Source organism: Manis pentadactyla, chromosome 10 (genome assembly GCF_030020395.1).
Source record: "Manis pentadactyla isolate mManPen7 chromosome 10, mManPen7.hap1, whole genome shotgun sequence".
Lineage (NCBI taxonomy): Eukaryota > Metazoa > Chordata > Mammalia > Pholidota > Manidae > Manis > Manis pentadactyla.
Window position 1 is genome coordinate 83,786,017 of NC_080028.1, and position 23,478 is coordinate 83,809,494.

Consider the following 23,478-nt stretch of genomic DNA (forward strand, 5'->3'; position numbering starts at 1 on the left):
GGCCTTCCAAGGCAGGAGCCGCCGGCCTCCCTTATTTATATCCCTGGTGATTGACAGCCATGCTATCCAATGACGACTTAGCCGGCGAGAGGTGGGCTTCCTTTGGTCTAAAAGATAAATTACAAATCAACCACCCGTTTACGAAATTGGTTTGGGCGAAATTACAATACAAGTGCTTTGTTTCTTTCTCTTGTTGTACGTTAAACGATCTCTTGGGAGTAACTGGTGGAAATCTACTCCCTTAGAGGCAGTTTACCAAATGCAACATTTTTGAAGATGAGGAAGATCTGTCACTTGACAAACCTCAGGCAGGTCAGAACTGTCCAAGGGTCACCTGGCAGCGCACATGATCAATCACATAAGGTAGGAAAATGCCCAGGGAAAAAAAAAAAGAAATAATAATGAGAGATTAAACATTAAGTTACTACCATTAAGTAAGCAAATTGCAGCATCAAAATACTGAAATGTTAAAATGGATTTTAAGGAATTTTAGGACTCTAACTGCAGACACCTGCATGGGGGTTCTGGTGCTGTTTCCACCACTAACTGCCCATGGGAGTCACTTTCCCTCTCCTGGCATCAGTTGACTCATCTGGACAGCAAAGTAGCTCACCTAGGTATTTTCTATTCTAAATTTTATGTTGTCTCTTTAAGTTACTATATGAGAATCTTGACGTATCCATGAAGGACAATTTGCCAATATCTATTAAAAATAGAAGTTCCAATTCTATAACTTTATCCTAGAGGTGTACTCAGGAGCATGAATGAGAAATGATAAATTATTTATTGCTGTGCTGTTTGTAATTTCAAAATACTGGAAACAACTTAAATGTTTACTATTTATGATTTAAGATACACTGTGAATCATTTATATAATAGGCTACCAAGCAACCATAAAAAAAGAATGAGAAACCATTGATGTAATTATATCAATAATAGTCACAGATCTAAATGCTTAACATAAGGTAACTAACGTAATTCTCATAAAAACCTTTTGAGTTAGGATTCTTTCCACATTTTACAAATAAGTAATACAAGGCACAGAGAAATTTAAAATGACCTATGCAAGGTACAGCCGGTTTAGAGTAGAGCTGAATTACAAATCTAAGCAGCCTACTCCGAAAACCACCAGGTCATGCTGCCTATGATGTTTGTTAAGAGAAACAAACAAGCTTCAGAACAGTATGATAGAAGGCTACTATTTGTTATAAAAGAAGAAATATGTGCATAGCATATTTCTAGGAGGGTAATCACCAGAAACTGGTGACATTGATCATGCTTGGGGAGGGAATGATGTGGTTAGGTGTCAGGAGATTTTTTCATTGTATTTTCTTTTTGTTCCTTTAACATTTAGAACTTATAAACATTAAAAAATATATATCTGAATGTATTACATATTTTTTTAAAAGTAGCTGCTTATGAAAATCTCATGGACATAAACATTAGTGACTTCTTCATGAACATATCTCCCCGGGCAAGGGAAACAAAGGCAAAAATGAACAAGTGGGACTATATCAAGCTAAAAAGCTTCTGTACAGCAAAGGACACCATCAATAGAACAAAAAGGTATCCTACAGTATGGGAGAACATATTCACAAATGACAGATCCGATAAAGGATTGACATCCAAAACATATAAAGAGCTCACATGCCTCAACAAACAAAAAGCAAATAATCCAATTAAAAAATGGGCAGAGGAGCTGAATAGACAGCTCTCTAAAGAAGAAATCCAGATGGCCAACAGGCACATGAAAAGATGCTCCACATCACTAATCATCAGAGAAATGCAAATTAAAACCACAATGAGATATCACCTCACACCAGTAAGGATCGCCATCATTGAAAAGACAAACAACAACAAATGTTGGCGAGGTTGTGGAGAAAGGGGTACCCTCCTACACTGCTGGTGGGAATGTAAATTAGTTCAACCATTGTTCAAAGCAGTATGGAGGTTCCTCAGAATGCTCAAAATAGAAGTACCATTTGACCCAGGAATTCCACTTCTAGGAATTTACCCTAAGAATGCAGCACTCCAGTTTGAAAAAGACAGATGCACCCCTATGTTTATCGCTGCACTGTTTACAATAGCCAAGATATGGAAGTAATCTAAATGTCCATCAGTAGATGAATGGATAAAGAAGATGTGGTACATATACACAATGGAATATTACGCAGCCATAAGAAAAAAACAGATCTTACCATTCGCAACAACATGGATGGAGCTAGAGGGTATTATGCTCAGTGAAATAAGCCAAGCGGAGAAGGACAAGTACCAAATGATTTCACTCATATGTGGAGTGTAAGAACAAAGGAAAACTGAAGGAACAGAACAGCAGCAGAATCACAGAACCCAAGAATGGACTAATAGTTACCAAAGGGAAAGGGACTGGGGACGATGGGTGGGAAGGGAGGGATAAGGGAGGGGAAAAAGAAAGAGGACATTACGATTAGCATGTATAGTGAGCGGGGGACACGGGGAGGGCTGTGCAACACAGAGAAGACAAGTAGTGATTTTACAGCATCTTACTACACAGATGGACAGTGACTGTGAAGGGGTATGTGGGGGGGACTTGGTGAAGGGGGGAACCTAGTAAACATAATATTCTTTCTGTAATTGTAGATTAATGATACCAAAAAAAATTATAAAAATAAAAAAAAAGTAGCTGCTTATGGAAGTATAAATTAGTGCAATCATTTTGTAAGAATTTGGCCTTAATTGACAAAATCAAACCTATGCAAACCCATGCATTCCACTCATAGGTGGAACACCAGCAGTTCTACACATAGAGACACCCTAGAGAAACTCTTTCACACGTGCCCCAGGGGACATATACAAGAATGTAAGTGCTCCATGACTGCTTGTATAACAATGTGAATATACTTAACACTACTGAGCTGTACATTTAAAAATGGTTAAGAGTAAATTTCATTATGTGTATTTTACCACAATTAAAAAATTAAAAATATAGGAAATACTTATGTATCTTATAGTACATCATAACATTTGACTTGCATTACTGCACAATGCAGTATTAAGACATGAAGTGAATTGGAAGGAATTGGACTTTAGAATTAGTCTGAGTCTCAATCTTGACTCTCCAAATGACCTTGGGCAAATTGTCTAACCTCTAGGAACTTCAGGGTCATTGCCTATAAAATAGTCCTTTCACCTGAAAATAATAACAGATACCAGGTAGTAGTCTTACGAGAAGTAAATTTTAAAATGTGTGTAAAGTCCTCAACACAGTTCCTGGGTGATGGTAAACTCAAAATAAATGATAGAACCAATTATCATATAGTACTATGAATGTGGATGTAGGGACTGGAATTTAAATTCACAAAACTTATAACATCTTGGAAAGTTTTTTATAAAAACAAATCCACTTATCTTCCTATTTAAAAAAAGAATATAACAGCAAAACACTGGAAATAACCCAAGTGTCTGTTAACAGGGGAATATATAAGTAAGTTGTGGTATAATCATGCAATGGAATATTATCTATCTGTGAGAATTAATTATGGGTATAGGCATTATCAATGTGGATAATCTCAAAAACAAGATGTTGGGAGTAAGAAGCAAGTTACAAAAAAATACATAAACTAAGATGCCATTTATATAAAGTTCAACACCAGGAAAAGTTATAATATATTGTTAAGAGATACATAAATGATAAAAAGTGTTCTACAAAGGCAAGATAGTGAATAATTAACAAAACAGCATAGGGATTGCTTCTGGAGAAGGGTACATAGGGGACTTCCTGGCCATGTTGAACTGTTCCTTGGGCTGGGTGGCACTTACATGGGTGTTCTTTAAACTGTACATATATGTTTTCCCACTCACTTTGGTAAGTAAGTTATATTTCAACATTTTTTAAAAAGTACGCTGGGAGAATATATTCATAAACGACTCATCTGATAAAGGGTTAACATCCAAAATATGTAAGAACTCATACACCTCAACACCCCAAAAATAAATAATCTGATCAAAAAATGGGCAGAGGACCTGAACAGACATTTCTCCAAAGAAGAAATATAAATGGCCAACAGGCACATGAAAAGATGCGCCACATCGCTAATCATCAGGAAAATGCAAATTAAAACCACAGTGAGGTATCACCTCACACCAGTTAGAATGGCCACTATTCAAAAGAGAAGAAATATCAGATGAGAGGATGTGGAGAAATAGGAACCTTCCTACGTTGTTGGTGGGACTGCAAATTGGTGCAACTGCTGTGGAAAGCAGTATGGAAGTTCCCCAAAAAACTAAAAATTGAAATACCATTTGACCCAGTAATTCCACTCCTATGAATTTATCCAAGGAAAACAAAATCCCTGATTCAAAAAGATATACGCACCCCTATGTTTATCGTTGCTGTTTGCAATAGCCACGATATGGAAGCAACTCAATGTCCATCAATAAATGAATGGATAAAGAAGAGGTGGTACATATACACAATGGAATATTATTCGGTCATAAAAAGAAAAGAAATCCTGCCATTTGTAACAACATGGATGGATCTAGAGGGTATTATGTTCCATGAAATAAGCCAGGTGGAGAAAGATAAATACCATATAATTTCACTTATTTGTGGAATATAAAAACAAAGCAAAACAGAATGAACAAAACAGCATTAGACTCATAGACACTGAGAAGTGAGGGGACTATTAAACCACTGTGATGTACATTTGATTAAAAAAGTAAAAAGAAAATTTTTCTATATTGCAGAATTAAAAACACAAAAAGAAAAAAATGAGATAGTGAAAAAGCAGATGTGGAAGCAAAAGACCTCTGGATTTTGTCTGACCCTTGAATTTGCTATCAATAACTTGAGGAAGTTATATAACCTTTCTACACCTTCATTTCCACTTCTGTAAAATGACAGTCATAATCTCTGCTTAGGATCTGGTATACGGATTGTATGAAAATCTCAACTATGAAAAGCTCTTTGCAGTGTCCAGTGTATTATACATGTGAAAGATCCTTATATTGCTAAGGGAAAAACAAAAAAATTCTATTACATCTGTGATCACCTCACCTAGGTTAAAAAGTAACTAGATCAGGTGCCCCTAGTTAAATGCTGTCTTTATTCTTTGGACTTTTCCCTCTCAGTATTTAGCACACTTTTTACTTCTTTATTCATGTGATCACTCCATGACTGTGTCTGCCCCACTGGTCTGTAAGCTGCACAGGGCAGGGGCTGCTCTGTCTCACACACTCTGGTTTCCCTAGCATTTTACATGGCAGTAACATTTGTTGAGTGAATACAACATTTTATACCATATAGTTTGTTGAGCACATATGATGAGCCATACATGGTGCTGAGTATTTATTCAACCCCTCATTTAATCCTCATAGAAGCCTTATAGAAGCGTTACTGTCTCCATTTTACAGATAAAAAATCTGAGGCCCCTGATAGGTTAGGAGTCTTAACACAGGGTCAGCAGCTGGGAATCAACCTAGTGAGAATGCAAGCCCAGGTCTGTCTGACCTGAAAGCTGGTGTTCTTCCCCTTTTCCTTGGGGGCCCCCTTGATAATACTGACAATCCCTATCATTTAACTGGAGAAAGCAGGACTCGTTTTGGGGTAAGATTTTCATCTGTATAGTTTCCTGTTGGTTCGGAAGCAATGTTCTTTCAGGCCAATGCAAAGAAAGTCGTGAATTTGCCTTGGCTGGTGGCTAGCCCACTAGGCTCAGAACAAGTTCATTTGCCTTTGTGTAAGCGATCCACATGGGCCTCTCAAGTGTGATCCTTGTGATTGTATCATGAACGTTCCAAAGCAGTCTTTTAATCTTTCTCTTGTTTTTCCCTGAGAGATCCATTGAACTACATTTACTACTTGGGTTCAAGCATGTGGGTCAAAGATTGCAAACGTAAAAACCTGGTGGTGGAGTTGGGAGAGCAGGAAAAGGAGATGAAAGAGGGGTTTTAAAGAATAAGAGGATCTGAGTACCAGCCCCTCATTTGTTTTTCACATACAACAAAGGCTTGAGGCTAGGTCTACTTACAGTTTTATCCCCATTATAATACTAATGTAGAATTATAACACTACACTGTAAGGTCAGTACACTTTAGAAACTTGCTGCAGTAAAATATACACTCAGTATATTTTCAGTACACTGAAAATACTTTAGTAGGTTTAGTATACTTTTAATTAAAATTTTCTCTTACTATAAAATCATTCTGTTGTCATAGAGAAATCACAAAATGCATCTTAAAAAGAAGTAAAAAGGAAAAGAGTTAAAATTATTTTAAATCCCTTCTTCTAGAGAGAAGCACTACTAACACCTTATGGGAGTGTATTTTAGACACTTTTATGTATATAGAAGGCCACCACCTCGCTCTGAACTCCAGGGGGCGCCCTGTCACTTCAGGCTATGTGAAGCAGTGTACTGTGGGCTCTGTTGTATTACATACACTTTTCTTTTTAAAACAAAAATGGAATCATCCCATTTATTTCTAGTAAGAAATAAACAAATGGCTGAAAAATATCTGGCATGCAATAGGTGCTCAATGCTCCCCTTGGGTTCATGCACAAATACTACCTTTGTGCCAGCCGCTACACAAGAAACTAAAGCTATAGCAGTGAACACAACAGACAAAAATCCTGGTCCTCGTGGAGCTGACATACTAATGGAGAGAGATAGCAATAGATAAGATCAATCATTTGCTAGTTAGGGATAGATACTAAGGAGAAAAAATGAATTCTGGAGAGAGGGGGTAGGAAGTCTAGCATGTGAGTGTGTATTGTGTGATTGTAGCCAGGGAAGTCCTTACTGAAAAAGTAATTTGAAGTAAAGGCCTGAATGGAGAATAGAAAAAGTATGCAGATGAGAAACAGGGTTTGAAGCAAAAAGAATGGCAAGTGCAAAGACCCTGAGGCAGGAGTGTACCTAGGTGTTCCAGGAAGGAGGAGGCCAGGGTGGCTGGTGCATGGTGAGTGGGAGAGCTGTAGGAAGTGAGGTCAGACAGATGTGATGCAGGGTGGGGGAAGGTGGCATAGGATGTAGGACCTCACAGAGCATTGTGAGACTGACATAATCCAATTTTGCTATAGCTTTTAATCTGTGGTTAAACCCCACAGGTCCAAAAATTAACCATTCGTCTGAGCCCCTACCAATCTGGAACAGCATCCAGGTCAATGTCCCCATTGCTAGTCCCTGACTTGGGTCAGACCCAGGTAGGGCACAGCCCGTTTCCAGCCCCACCTCCCCTGAGTTTGCCCTGTGGGGCTTCCAGAAACAAGCTTTGCCTCAGGAGACCAGAGTAATGATACCTACGGCCTTGGCTCTCACACTTTTAACTACCTCCCACCATCCCAAGCAGCAGGAAGTTTCATCTCTGTATCTGGGGCAAATGTGAGAAGCCCTAATGAGTCACCATTTGCCATAAGAGCAAGAGAGAGAGACAAGGAGAAAGAGACTCAGAGTGATGGCAAACTCAGGAAATAGAGTATTCAGAAGTAAAGATAGAGAGTGAGAAGGTGGCTTTGAAGGTGAGGGATGGAGTCATGTGATAATCTGGGGAAACAGCATTCCAGGCAGAGAAACACCCATGGCAAATGCCTCAAGACAGAGCAAGCCTGAGTGTTGGAGGAACAGTAAGGAGTCCAGTGTGGCTGGTGACAAGTGGGCCAGGGAAAGAGCAGGAGGAAGTGATGTCAGAGAGGTAATGAAGGGTCAGATGTGAATGGCCTGTGGGCTGCTATAAGGCCTTTCGCTTTGGATCTGAGTAGGAGAGAAACGGTACTGGAGAGTTAACACCCAAGGGGTGACATGATCACTCTGGCTGAGGTGAGAGTAGACAGGGTTGTGGAAGTAGATGTAGAGAGACAGTGAGGAGGCTCCTGCAAAAACCCAGGGGAGAGACAGCAGTGGCTTACACCAACCAGGTTGTTACATTGGAGATGGTGATAGGCTGTTAGATTCTGGCTTCTTTTTTTTGGTATCATTACTAGACTCTCCCCATTATCAAGTCCCCACCACGATTCTGGAATTTTTTAAAGATACAGCCAACATATTTCCTGATGGATCATAATCAAATGTGTCATGTGAAGGCTTTTTGGACTTTTTGTCTTAAGAGAAAGAGGAAGTCACTGGATTGGTTTTAAGCAGGGGGATAACATGATTGTATTTGTGATTTTAAAGGGTCTCTCTTAACTGCTAGGTCAAGAATAGACTGGAGGGGAAGGACTAGAGTAGAGTAGAGTGGAAGGGGTGGGCAGAAGACAGCACAGCTCTCTCCACCTCTGGGCCTTTGCACAGGCTGCTCTCAATCACCCAAAAGCCCTTAATGCCTAACAAATAGTCTTATCTCTAAGACTCTAGGAAGTCCCTCCCCCATGATTCTATAACCCTGGGGTTTCCTCTGATCTAGGGTTTATCATGCTAGGGTTTCTCTGACATCTGTGAGCTCCTCACAGCTGGGACCATGCCTCACGGGCTCCATGAGCCAAAAGCACAGTCTGGGGTCTTGGCCTAGAGAGGGCTTTAGAGAGCATTTGTTGAATGAATAAATAGAAAGAATGTGAATGAGGGAAGAAATCAACACCCTAATACTTGGAGATCACCAAGGCATGGCAAATCCATTATTTTTTTTTCTGATTATAAAAGTAATACGTGCTCTTTATAAAAAACAAACACTACAGATATACATATAATGAAAGATCCCTAAAACTTTATCCTCTGTTCTCTAGAAGTAAGACAACTGTGGACTCTAGAAATAACAACTATGCAAAGTTCAGTAAATATCTTTCCCCCAATGTGTTTTAAAGTATATGCTAAAAAATGAAATGTTTAAGAGGCAGAGATGTGGGGGAGAGAGAGGTTGAGAAAGCGACTTCCTACTTAGCAGACAAATAAGATGTAATGCACACTGTTTTGTAATTTGCTTTGTTTCTACTTGCATTATCATAACAATCTTTCTATGCTAGTACATGTAAATTTACCATATTTTGTTAGATTGAATAGTGTTCTATAGAGTAGGTTCATTTAATCTAACTGATTTCTTATTATTGCTGAGTATTTAATTTATTTTCTTTTTATAATTAAGATTTCTTTTAACATCATTATTGCATTTGTTTTGAGGTTCCAGATTATAGAATGGTAGTTGGAACAGGTGTTCTTCATGGCATAATCAGAGGACTTGACACTATCTTGTAACTCAGAATAACTGAGGATCTTCCATCTAGAAGAGAGAAGAGTACAGGGTGACATGAGTCCTGTCCAAATTCCTGAAGGGGCTTCCAGGAGGGAAAAACAACAGACTTATCCTGAGCATTTCCACAGGGCACAGCCAGGTCTAATGTGTGGAAGTCACAAGGAGGCAAACTAGTGTGTAATACAAGATAAGCATTTTCTTACAGGCAGAGCTGCAGGAGACACAGTATCTCATGTGAAAGTCATGAGCCTACTATCTCTGAAGGTGTGTAAGCAGGGCTTTGTTGATGATTTAGTGGGAGGAAATATAAGGGACTTGTCTGCAGTAGGTCAGGGTTGAATTAGGTGATAGTCAGGTGTCCTTTCAAGTCTGAAGTTTTGTTCCTACACTTTTAATTGAAGGTATAAAAAGAATGGCATGGAGAAGCTGGCATGATGCCTTGGATGACTGGGAAGAGTTTGACAAGTGGTGATGGGGAATGCACATTCCAGGCAAGGGGGGTAGACTGATGAGAGATGGAGGGGAAAAAGTAGGACACGAGGCTCAAGAAAGTTTGGGCCAAGTCACAGACTAAAATTAAGCTTTACCCCAGGTAACAGCTTCTGGCATTTCTGTCTGGCCCTATCACCTCTACTTAAAAATAACTCACTTAGGGATTGAGGGCGAGATGGCCAGATGCTGGTTGGTATTCAGGATGTTAGCCATGGCCATGGCTAATTACTGTAGGGTGAACACCTCACCCCAGCAGGGCCAATTCTCCTACCCTTAAGACTCTTAAGTGTGGCAATTCAGAGATCTTAGCCTCCATGGCCTTTTCAACTAAGTATATGTAAAGTTGGGATGGAGTTACCACTGAAGAGCAACTTTTTTCAACCTTTGTTAAAAAGGTAGAGAAAAGTGGCCTGCCAAAAGAGAAGAATGGGGGACACGTGGGGTCCTCCTCCAGCTGCCTGGAAGACCAAAGTGTATTTAGGTTCCTTTGAGGGCTTTGTGATATCCTTTAAGCAAATGTATTCCTTTGGTCTTAGCAAGCGCAAATGGGTTCCTATTACTTTTCCCATTATGAGATTTGGCCAAGACCCTCTAAATTAATAGGAGTCATCCAAAGCTTTGAAAGGAGTTATCCACAGCTCTGGAAGAGCTTCAGGAATATTCAGCAAGAGGAGTGCAGCAGGGGTTGAGAGGAGGCTGATAATAGTGAGACCAGGGAGGAGGCCTTCCTGATCATTTAGGGATCACAGATAGCTGCTGCTTCCCCCTCACACTTCCCCTTGTCATACGGTGCAAATACAGCCTTCAATAACAAGTCTTCCAGGTTCTGTTTGATTTGCTTTCTAGATAGACTCAAGCTACCTCGCAGAAGGCAGGAAATGTTTTCCTTTTCCCTGAGACAGAGTGATGGCGGGAGCTCACTTTCTTTGGTATGACAAACAAAATAGGGTATCAGTGATATCCCAGTTGTATATGCAGAAGGCCAAACTTGGGTTTTGGCCACTTCAGAAGTTCTAGAATGACTGGGCCTGTCTGGAGAACCAACAAGGTGACCCTACAGAAGACATTCAGGAGGGAGCAGAGGAACTTCCTGAGCATGGGGGAAACTCAGACTGCAATGAGCTTGACTCAGGAACGAAGTCTTCCTAGTTGGAGGGGATCAGGGATCCTTCCTGTAAACAGTGGTTCCCATACAAGTATATGTCTGGCTCAGGCCCCTGAACATAAATCAGAATTCAAGAGGGAGACTGGAAGAAGAGCATAAGTAAAGCCTCAAACCTCAAAGAGCTGCTTCTCTAGCCTGTACTAACTAAGGCCCAACCAGTAGAGCTTGGGGACACCTCTACTGTGGTGCAACTCAAAGCAGAAGAGAGGCTCCCCAGCTCTACCACAGTTTCCCCTCATCTCTGGTATCTGAGGCTTGGAGCTTTTAAACAAGAACTGCTGTATCTAAGTCTTAGCTGTAAAACAATAGCAAAGTTTGAAGCCCGGAGCAGCTCACTAGCAGGGTGGAGCACACCAATGAAGTGAAATACCTCTGGAGACTTTCTGAAATAGCCCAGAGACTTGCAGGCAGCTAGAGATCTTGTACTAGCAGGTGGGGGTAATACGGCAACAACGTGGGAGTATTAGGATTAATAGGATCCGATTTGAACTCACAGATTGGTGAGTCCTGTAGAACTCTGAGCTATGTTCAGAGAAAGGAACCAAGATCCAGAGAGGTGAAGAGATTCATCAGCACCACAGGGGAAGTACCTGTGCTTCTGGGGGAAGTACCACATAGCAAATGGGTACTGTTTGGAACTGGTTCCAAAGTCTCTGTCCCTGAACCATATACTCTTTTGGTCACAAAAATCAACCATGTGCCTAGAGGATGCCACTGGACCTCAAGGAGTGAGGTCACCCAGTGACAGCAGAGCCTTATGGACTGCTGTGACTACCCAAGGTATCATCTTCAGAAAGTCCCTACCTGTGATGTATTTCAGCTCAGCCCTCCCTCTGAATCCAGGTAGAGTTTTCAGAACATTAGAGTGCCCTGGCTGACCCAGCAGTGAGATCACAGGGCCTTGGCATAGGGAGGTGGCCTACAAGCCTCACCCTCTGTGGGCCCTAGTGACCCCTCTACTCCCAGGCTCAGCCTCCTTCTGGGGAAGTTTTTCTTCAAACCCTGGCAGGTGGGAAGAAGGGGAAGGAGCATTGTGGCGACTGTTATTTCTGTCAGAACCAAGCTGACCAAAGGGCCCCTCTCACGCCAACCAGGAGGAAGTGGTGGGTGGAGAGGCAGGGCGGGAGTTACCAGCTGGTGGCAACCAGCTGCACTGGTACCAGCAAATCTTCTGTGTGAATCTGAAGAACTGGGCCCTGATTGGTCCTGGGTTTATAGGCTGTGCTGGAAGGTTGGTATAGGGCTGGGGAAGCCCCAGCATGCCTTTCCTGCTGCCTTCTACATCAAGCATGTCCACAGGCTCCCTGCTGCCACACCCTTGCTTATTCACCATTTCATTCATTTAAACACCCCAAAATAGAAAGGGTTCAGTAGGAGGGTACTGTGGACTGGGACTAGAGAGGTCACAGAGTGTAAGCAGCCCCGCACACTATCGCAGGGCTTATGCTTTATCTTTCATGTCATCTATTTCTCTGCAGGTCTGCACCATTCTCCCTTCACTCACAACTAGCCAAGCGTCTCTGCATCCTCCAGATTAAGTTCTGGAAGGAGCCAACTGATTGCTTACTTGCCACTAGTTTATTCTTTAATTTTATGTATTTATTCCTGTCTCTGGGAATTCAGTTCTCTTCTTTCAACTCCTTAACCTCTCCCTTTTGGACAGCTTTATGCCTGTAAGAGCCTGGACCTTGGAAAGCAAAAGCCTCTTGACTATCCTTGGGGCAAGGACAGCCGCAAGCATTCACTCTTCAGTAAGTATTTACTGACAAAATATTTGCTTACTATGCTTCAGGCACTGTCTTAGAAACTGGGGATACAGCAGTGAATAACACCACCACCAAATAATACCATCCTGGTGAATTTTACATTCTAGGAGGGATGATGGACAATAAACTGGATGAATAAGTAAACTGATAGTGTAAGCATAAGTCTATAAGTGATAAGGAGCAAAGACCTAAAGGAGGTGAAGGAATAGGCCATGAAATCAAAAATCTATTCTTGGCTTGGAAAAGCCAAGCAAGAGACTAGCAAGTGCAAAGGCCCTGGGGCAAAATTGTGATGGAATGATGAAAGAGCCAGGACAGCTGTGTGGCTGGAAGGGCATGGGGACAAGAATTCAAAAAGTTTCCATCTGATAGGTTAAGTGTGGGTAAAATTCTAATATTTCCAGAATATCTCGCCTGGCTTTAGTACATCTACATATCAGCATGCGCTTAAGGGTGGAGAGAAGTATGGCTTTCGTGCATTTGCATCATTCCTCAGGGGTGGAAAGAAGTTCATCTCCTATCAATGGATAATTACCTGGGCAAGGAGGGCTTATCTGTACCCAAGAGGTGAGGGAAGGGCTGGTTTTGTTGCTCCTGGAGCAGGAAAGAGAGAAGGCCCTGGACTACAGCTTGTAAGCAATAAATGGATCTTAAACTTTATTTCTCCCTTTGACTGATTTTGGTTTTTAGAGGTATTTTGCCCTGGGATTTCCTTTCCCCAGACTTACAGTTAAGGTTTTGTGGGCCACAGGGAGAACTTTGGCTTGTATTTTGAGTGAAATGGAGAGCCACTTTTGAGCAAGAAAACATTATCTAACTTATATTTTTAAAGGGTCCCTGTGGGTAAAATTGTAACATTTTCAGAATATCTCACCTGGCTTTAGTGCATTTTCATATCCTCGGGGTGGAGAGAAGTTCATCTCTATGTCAGTGGAGAGCAACCAAGGGCATGTCTGAACCTGAGAGTTTAAAGGGAGGGGCTAGCTTGCTTGGTGGCTGGCTTCTTCTGGAGCAGAAGAGAGAAGACGGCCCTGGACTGCAGTTTGTAAGCAATAAACAGGTTTTAAACTTTATTTCTCCCTTTGACTGATTTCTGTTTTTAGAGGTATTTTGCCCCAGGATTTCCTCTCCCCGCACTTACAGTCCCTCTGGCTGCTGGGTGAAGTATAGACTGTAGCAAAGGCAAGGTTGGAAGCAGGAGGATTGCTGGTTAGGGGACTGACTCGCAATCCAGGCAGGTGATGACAGTAGCTGGGACAGGAAATGAACAGTGTTGAAGATGAAAAATGGCTGGACACAAAGTCCTATTTGCTCTAAGTGCAGCAAGAGAAAAATTCTCATGGTTTTCAGATGAACTTAGAGAAACATAATCATAATTAAAATCATTTTACTTTATAAAGCCATGGAGCATGTGAGGCTGCAGGTCACTGATTCTATCTTGATGCACAGATTCTGTGTACCCAGACCTTTCCAGTCTAGGTCCTAATTTGTCCTCCTCTGTGAGATGATATGCTTGAGGCCATTTTCAGGACCCTGTATGGAACAATTTATAAGTGGAGTGACTGAGCCATCCTTGAGAGCTGGCATCTGTTGGGTTCTGTCCATGGTTCCCTTTGCCCTGGGCATTGATCCATACCACCAGGACCAGTTTCATACCTACTAAAGCTGCTGTTCTCAGTATGGCCAATGCTTTGAGTTTCATAAACTCCTCTCTAGATACTTGATCTATTTGAGTACTGCAGAAACAGTTGGTAAGGTAGAGCACAGGGTAGGGAGAGGCAGTGAGGCCCTTGAAAGCCATGCTGATAGCTTGAAGTTTGTAACTCTGGAGGGTAAAATCCCAGGGCAAAATACCTCTAAAACCTAAATCAGTCAAAGGGGGAGATAAAGTTAAGAAACTTATTTCTTACAAGCTGTCTTCTGTCTCCCTCTTGACCCAGCTACAGCAGAAGAAAGCTCCACCCCACCTCTCCAATCCAAATAAACCCTTGCACACCCTTGCAATTACCTACTGATATGTAGATTAAGCTAATTTTCTCCACCCCTTGAAAACACCTATTGATATGCAGATACACTAAAGCCAGGCCAGATATTCTGGAAATATTACAATTTTACCCAAAGAGTTGATGCTGTGTATGTGAAAGGGAAATCATCAGAGGCTTTAAAGTCTGACAGAGACATGCTCATGTTTCTCAAGGTTAATTTGGTCATACCTGGGAGTTAGAACCTTCTCTAGGGGGAGGAGACTGAGGGGAGGAAGAGCTGTAGTGGACAAACATCCCTCAGGTGAGAACTGATGGTGATTCTAATAAAAGGAATGAAATTGATGGGTCAGAGGACTTGGGCCCTCAGAGAACTAACAGCCTGCGATGTGGTGGTGGCAGCCAGTGCCTGGGACTAAGGAAGAAGCCTGCATGTGTGAAAGCCATCGCCAGCCTCAAGACTGCCTCACATGACCCCAGTCTTGTAGCCTTTGTAGCTCTGCACATCTTTGTGATGCTGGGGTTCTTGTTCATGGAGTGGAAGAATGAACTTCACAAACACTCAAGGTAGGAGGGCAAGGCAGAGGCTTTTATTTAGAGATAAAGCAAGAAGCAGAGCTCCTGGCTCAGGCCAGGAGGGGACAAGAGACTCCTGGGTGGTGCATTGTCTAAGGGTTTTATAGGCAGTTGAGAGACAAAGGGCTAGGGATGTACACCTGCTAAGTGGTCCCAAAATGTTTATCTTTGAAGAAAAACTAAGTTTCTTATTAGTCTTTCTGGTTATTTACAATAAATTTACTGCTCTGATTTCCTCCCAGGATAGCAACTTCCTAGTCTGGGAGCATATCACTCAAGACTGATTGCTTTGCTCCCAAGGTGGGCTGAGTTAATTGTCTTTTTCTTAAAGAGTATGATAAGAAACTTACTTTTTAACTAATTGGATTTTAAAATGCAATCTTATTTTCAAGATGGAATCCTTCCTGTTTTTACTATGTTGTTTTGGGCTTACTTGCTATTTTGCCCAGGTTGCAAATCACTAGTTTAGGGCTGGAGAAAGAAAAGCAGCACTTGGGTAAAGTCAGAAAAACAAGCTGGAACCCCCAGCAGGCTAAAGCAAATCCTTTAGGTTGCTATTCATAGATCATTCTGTTTTTAGGAGAATTGATTGCCTTCCTTGGAATCTGTGGTACATGCAGCAGCTCACTAAATCTTGACAGAAATCTGTTTCTTGTTATAGCTACTCCCCATTGTCTGGCGCCAGGGACATCTTCCCCGGTGACCTGGAGGCTGTAAGATAAATTCTAACTGAAATAAGCAGGCGACGAGAGGCAACAAAGGGCCAGGCAGTTTATTTGAGTGCAATTCCCAGGCGAGGTTCACCAGTCTACGTAAATGGAGGCTGGGGAAGTCACACCGGGTCAGGGAGGTGGGGGCTTATAAGGGGTTAGGAGGGAGAGGAGTGGGCAAGCTATCCTAGGGGGTGTGGAGAGGCATGATTGGCTAAAGGTGACATGATAGACAAGTAGAAACTTTTTTTCCTTCCAAGAGGGAGGAGGCTGACATCCGGGTCTTAGTCGGCACATCAGAAGGATGGAATTCAGGGAGAGCTGTCCCCTTTCCATATAAGGCTCAGACTTTGGGGTCTGGTCTGTTCTATTTTCATGGTATCTCTCTGTTCTGTTTGCATGTCCTTGTTTTTCCTTCCTCCAGCCTAACATTCCAGCCTTTTGGTCATAATGGGCAACGACTCAATCTGGCTACTTCCAGCTGACAAGGGGCGTCATGGGAGTTTGAGGCTGGTATTAGGCCGAAGGAGGGGGTTCAGTGGGAAGAGGTGTATAACAGTGAAGTAACATCTGGTTGGTGGTGACCTGGGTCATCTGGGTTAGCCACTGTTGGAGGAACCTGAGGACACAAGGGACAACTAAGAGTAAACCACAAACTGTTAATAAGGGGCCCAGTAGGGGCATTAGCCAGGCCATTATGGGGGACTGGAATTCTGGATCGAGTTTACATCTCAATGACTAGTATTAGGATTTAGTATAGATAAGACTGCATTATTGAAACAATACTTTTCTCTAAAATCACCCTCATTTTTATTAGAAGTAGCCAGATTAAGAAAATAATTAACAGTTGGCTTGATTATTTGCATAAGTGCAGCAAGAAGAGTAATTGATTACATGGGGTCTTTTAAATGTGCTTTGCTGGAACTTTTTGTAAGGAATTTCAGATTGAACTTTTAAAGGCTTCTCGAGGCCAGACAGCCAAGCCAGACATGCCATCAGGTTGTGCCTGCAGTACCTGTAGATTTGGGTGAATTCCTCTCTTCTTGAGGTTCCCAAGACATTCCTGAGGTTCCTGCACATGCCAGGAAGTGACCTTCCTTACTCACCAGGTAAGGCTGCTGGGAACTCTGTAAGCAAGGTACCAGGCCAGTTCTTCTAAGGGGATTTGTTGGCTTTATAAAGTCAATCTTAGTTCTTTAAAGCTGTCTGTTCATATCTGAGTTTACACACATTTCTCTCAGGTATGACATTCCAGTCAGAGCCTTAGTAATATAACCAGTGTTTTTAATTGTCTTCTTACAAGGAAAGCAGATTATTATTGAACTTGTGCAAATAAACATACTGCCATGAAATATAAAAATAGTCACTGAGAGTTTTTAAATTCTGGAGGGATCAGGTAGAGAGAAAGATACAGTTTCAATTCTGCTTATAAAGGCAGTCATTTACTAAACTGTTGTCAGCTTAAGAGAAAAAGCTTAAAACACTTTATCAACAACATTTGAAACAAAAAGCCACAAAATCATCTTCTTTAGTTTACTTAATCCTATGTAACTAATACCTGTTCTGCTGAAATCTAGTTTTTTACTAGTTTAGGAGTAATAAAACAGTGAGTATAGATGACAAAAGACTTACAAATGACAATGGTTAAAGATCTGATGAGAGCTTACTGTAAGACAGTTGACATATGGAAATTTGGATATTTCTGTAACACAAAACATTCAGTAACAAAGTTTAACATCATTCCCTTTGACAGTGCTTTCCAGGTAATTAATCAGGTAATTATATATCAGATAAATAAGCCAAATTAGCCAAATATTTTCTCTAATAAGAAGAAATTCCTCTGACATGTTCCAGGGGCCCTCTGGAAAATATCAGAGTGAACTAGAGGTAAAAGCACCTTTTTGAATTTGATTTTTTTTTTTGGCACTTGCTTAAATAGGATTATAGGTTGCCATGAAGCAGTACTTATCCATTTAACCCGAATGACAACGAAATACCTCAAAGGCAAATAAAGAAAAGTTAGAAAAGTTTAGCTTTCAGTCCTTTTAATATTAAAATCTCATTATCTTAAATACTCAGACAACTCGTTGAGACTTTAAGCATAAGAAACTGCTTTGATAAAACAATTAGAAAACCTTTTAAAATCTTTCAACATTAAGAGCAGACTGTTTAAGAAAACTTTGTCTTTTTAACTGAAAACAAAATTCTAATTTTGCTGTGTACTTGATACAGAGACTCATTTGCCTTAATTTTATACAGCATGACCATATCAATTCTTACACAAACTTTCTACAACTACCTTTTACATTTAGAGTTCTCCCTCTTTAAATAAACAGCTGTACTTTAGAACAAAGTTACTTTCTTTTATCAAAAGACACATTCTTTAGCATGCAAAAATGTTTTCCTTATTACTTTAACTGGTTTTAATTAGAACTTAAAACCATTAGGTACCTTAATATTCAATGAACACTGAGAAGTAGGCTATTATAAACTGTTACACTAGCATTCTTTGAAAAATTTATGAATACATTTTATAATTTCTGGAATCGTGTGCTTTACAGCACAATCTCATTAAGCACAAAATATGTTTAAAATTAGCAATGCTTTAAGGTTTTAGGTTACCACAAAGATTCTCAGGCTGTTCTGTAGGCATACACACTGTAACACACAATTTTAAGATGTTCACTTGCTACACTTACTTTACTCATTCTTAACAACTATGCTAGATTACTTACAAAACTTTTATTGAACATTAGACAAAGTCAAGCCTCTAAGCATTTTATTCTTGAAAGATTTAACAGATAACATCAACTTAAATGACTTTAGGTCAACTTAGGCATCTGATAACCATAAGGACATGTCTGTTTCAGTTCAACTTAAATTAGCATTAATGCTTAATATTTTTTATTAGATTTTCTGGGAGTTTTAGAATGTTCAGTTTTCACAAGCACTTGTTTTTAAATAAATTTTTATTAATACCATCTGGAGGTAAGAAAATATTTTTCATTTACACACTGAGACACACAAACATACAAATTGAGACATAACGACTACAGTTAGCAACACTTTTCATATAAAAACATAAACACAGACAAACTGATATAAAGATTTGAGTTACTAATATTTAATAGCTTTCTTTCTCTTTAGCTTCTTGTCCGTGGCTTTCAGAACCTGAGGGTGGGAGGAGTGTGTTCCGGTGGGGGAAGAGGGTGATGAAGGTGGAAGGAGAGGGAGAGGGGGTGGTGCAGCCATCGGAAGAGGAGAGCAGGACAATGGCATGGTTGAGAATGTAGGACTTTAAGATGGCAGCAACACGGTGAAGTACAAATAACTTAAAGATGGTGGCAGAGAGGGGTGGGGGTAGGGAGCTGAGAGAGGTGGGAGACTAAGGTCCTCTGGCATATCTGAAAAGGAAGAAGGACTGGGCAGAGTAAGAGGCTGACAATTTTTAACTGGAGATCGGGCCAGGAGAACTTGGGTCATTGAACACTTAACGTAAAGGTTTGGGCGGGAGCGCAAAGTCCAAAAAGCCTGCACATATGGGATTTCACTCCACTCTCCAGTGGCAATAATTAATCAAGTCAGTGAGGAGGCTAAAATCAAATGTTCCCTCAGGGAGCCAGCGAGACTGGTTGTCCAAGGGATACTGAGGCCCGGCCTCAAAGCAAATAAAGACTAGCTTCCATTTATGAACTTCCTCGGACAAATATAAAGTAGCCAAATTAGAAATGAGACACCACAGTGGGGTCTGAGCCTCTACTTTCGAGGGCTGGTTCCCTATGTCTGCGCCACTCCCCAACTAATCCCGCTGAGAGGAGAGCCCAGCGTCCCAAGCGTGCCAGGTCAGGGAAGACATCCTGGGAGCCTGGGTGAGGGACGTCTCCCACACTGCAGGGCCAGGGGTGGGTATCCCGGATGCCCAGAGCAGATGGGCTGGATGCCCAAACCTGGACGTAGCTACAATTTCGGATGGACCAGGTGAAACGGAGTTAGGAAGGGAAACAGACCGTGGGAAACTGAGGGACTCACCGGAAAATAGTCCACACAGCAGAGAGCAGGCTGAGGTCCCGGGTTGGGGAAGGAGGGGGCAGGGTGACCAGTGGCTGGTTGGGACCCCACACCCACGCTCCTTCCGGGGTTTTGGCACCAAATATAAGATAAATTCTAAACAAAATAAGCAGGCGACAAGAGGCAACAAAGGGCCAGGCAGTTTATTTGAGTGCAATTCCCAGGTGAGGTTCACCAGTCTACATAAATGGAGGCTGGGGAAGTCACACCCGGTCAGGGAAGTGGGGGCTTATAAGGGGTTAGGAGGGAGAGAAGTGGGCAAGCTATCCTAGGGGGTGTGGAGAGGTATGATTGGCTAAAGGTGACATGACAAACAACTAGAAACTTTTTTTTCTTCCAAGAGGGAGGAGGCTGACATCCGGGTCTTAGTTGGCACATCAGAAGGATGAAATTCAGGAAGAGCTGTCCCCTTTCCATATAAGGCACGGACCTTGGGGTCTGGTCTGTTCTCCTTTTATGGTATCTCTCTGTTCTGTTTGCATGTCCTTGTTTTTCCTTCCTCCAGCCTAACAGAGGTAATTACACTCCTGGAGTAAAGCATGTTAATCATTGTGTCTAGAAACTTGTTAACCCACTCAAGAATGTGATTCCTGATCAATAAATATGAGAGGTGCTCTTTCAGCACCACTCTTGAGCTGTTACACCTTGAGCCCCCTGGCTGGCCCTTTCAGGTCTTCGATATCTCATTGCGTCTCTCCCTTGTCTGTGGGTCAGAAGCAGGGAGGGGACCGGCAAAATCCCACAATGGATTTATCTTGCTTTGTTTTTTCCAGAGGCCCTCACCCTACTCATCTAGGCCCATGGTCCCTGAATGATTTGTAGCCCAGCCCTTCTGCAGCCCAGCCCTGCGCAGTCCTGCATGAGTTCCTGGCTTCCTAGGGTCCTTGGAACTTACCTGTACTTTGTAGTCCTTTTGTTGTTTGAAACTGAAAACCAGAAAGTGATAAATATGTAAGTGAGCATATTTGCCCACTGGGACATGCATATAAACTGTTATCCTAGAAGCCGAGACTTTGAAATCTTTTCTTGAATTCCTTTTATCCCAGGTGTTGCTACTGATGGAGTCTTGAACTTTCAACCAACTTGAGCCCTAATTCAAGAACCTAAGTTTTGAAGATGGCCTACAGGGAAACCTTCACACTGGAGATGGTTTGATTTGACTCTTAATTCTGCATGAGACGATTACAATTTTCCCAAACAGACCCAACTTGTACAACCAGTTAACTACTAGAACTAACAATTTTTTGTCATGAAGAATGAATGGCTCCAAATTGTTAACAACTTTTCATTCTTAAGATTAGGTGTAGGAGGTGAATGTTTAGAGAAAGTTTTTAACCCTCTTACTTTATATACTTCTGTAATGCTTGAATTTAAAATGTATATTCTTTTTGTAATTTCAGGACAAAACAGAAGAATTTGGTTAGATGTAAAGTGTTGTACAGAGAATCAAAGGAATCAGTTTGAATTATCTGATTTTTAACTGAATTTGAAAAAGACAATCTGGCATCACCTAATTACCAAGAGCCAACTTGTGCTGTCATAGCTGCCTGGCAGGAGGTTATAGATAATCTGTCTGCAAAAGTCTTCCCTGGGGCAGTGACACTGGAAGTGGCCCTGCAAGTTGATAAGGATTTTCTCACGATACAGCGAGAATCTGAATGTCCTTCCCACTTTCCCAGAAACAAATACAGTTCCTCTATTCTGTTGTCTTTTTACTATTGTTATTTTAAAAAATTACCCAAGTTATACATCCTCATTGTGAAATCAGACAATACAGAAATGTGTAAACCTTATTCTGCAAAGGTAACCTCTGTGTGGAGTTTGGTTGTGTGACTTTCAGGGTTTTCTTTACATACACAAACATATCATTTCAATTTTTTTATTTTTTGAGATATAATTCACATGCCATAAAACACTTTAAGTGTACAATTTCATGGTTTTTAATATATTCACATTTAGTTGTGCAACCATCACCACTATCATTTTATCACTCTGCAAAAGAACCCTGTATCCATAGCAATCACTGCCCTTTCCCCACTCCCCCAATCCTGGCAACCACTAATCTACTTTTTGTCTCTATAGTTCATCTATTCTTGACATTTTACTACCAAACCCCCAAATCCGGATTTGTGTGCCTGACGCCCAGTAAGCCAATCTCTAAGTCACTGTGTTTGAAGCAGAGAAAGCTCTACTATCAGGAGAGCACCCCAACAAGAAGGCAGAGGAGCATTCCCAAATCTGCCTTTCTGGTTGAGCTGAGGGATGGTTTATATATGATCAGAAAAGAATGAGTGGGTTCAGGCAGAAACTGAGGGGTCTGACATTTCTCAAAGTTATGCACTGATTTCAGCCTTCTGACATCATCCGGAGGTCTTGGTATGCTTTATGTTGGTCTTGAAGTATTCCATGTTAAAACTGGAGTGTTTTATGTTGAACTATCAATTCTGTAACACTGAGTTTGTCAACCAACATCAACCAACTTACCCTCTGTTTACAGCAATCAGCTTCAGGAAAGAGGAGATAGAATAAGGTTAATAATTCTTGCATGAGGTTACCAGGGAGAGAATGAAGGTTTAAGTAAATGAAGATATGTATGTCCAGGTCCAATTTCATTTAACAGAATCATACAACATGTGTTCTTTTGTATCTGGCTTCTTTCATTTAACATAATGTTTATTCTTTTTTATGGCTGAATGATATTCCATTGCATGGCCATACCATTTATGTTTATCCACTCACATCAGTTGATGGACATTTGTGTTGCTTCCAGTTTGGGGCTAATATGAATAATGCTGTTATAAGCATTCATGTGTACATATGTTTTCTATTCTTTTGGTCTATACCTAGGAATTGGTAGGTCATATGGTAATTCTCTATTTAACTTTTTTGAGAAATTGTCAGTTGGCTGCACCATTTTACACCCCTGCTGGTGATATACAAGTGTTCCAGTTTCTTCACATCCTCACCAACTTTTATTTTCTTTCTTTTTTATTTTAGTCATCCTGGTGGCTATGAAGTGATATTTTATTTTAATTTGCATTTCTCTAATGAGTAATGATGTTGAGCATCTTTTCATAGTGACCATTCATATATCATTTTTGGAGAAATGTCTATTCAAAAAGTTGGGTTATTTGTCATTTTATTGTTTAGTTGCAAGAGTTCTTTACACATTCTGGATATAAGTCCCATATCAGATATATGAGCTGCAAATATTTTCTCCCATTTTGTGGGTAGTATTTTTTGTTTTTTAGAATTAAAATGAGTTCATACATATACTGTTCTATAACTTGCTCTTTTTCTTCAACAGTATATCATGGGTATCTTTCAATGACAAGAGAAAGCCACCTTATTTTTTTTCCTTCCTCATTTTTTTAATTAAGGTATCATTGATACACACTCTTACAAAGGTTTCACAAGAAAAACAATGTGGTTATTACATTCACCCTTATTATCGAGTCCCTCCCCATACCCCATTGCATCACTGTCCATCAGTGTAGTAAGATGACACACAGTCCCTATTTGTCTTCTCTGAGCTACCCTGTATTCCCCATGACCCCATG

The 23,478-nt window shown here is 41.0% G+C and overlaps 1 long non-coding RNA gene across 2 annotated transcripts; it reads left to right on the top strand.

The window, feature by feature from the left end:
• Positions 1–4: 4 nt before the first annotated feature.
• LOC118928440 (uncharacterized) lies at positions 5–21,725 on the top strand. 2 transcript variants are annotated; one of them, XR_008992170.1, is made up of 4 exons: positions 5–363; positions 12,480–12,567; positions 20,692–20,869; positions 20,965–21,725. It is a non-coding gene; the product is annotated as an uncharacterized LOC118928440 (long non-coding RNA). The 2 variants fall into 2 exon arrangements; XR_008992171.1 differs by lacking the exon at positions 20,692–20,869.
• Positions 21,726–23,478: the final 1,753 nt, after the last annotated feature.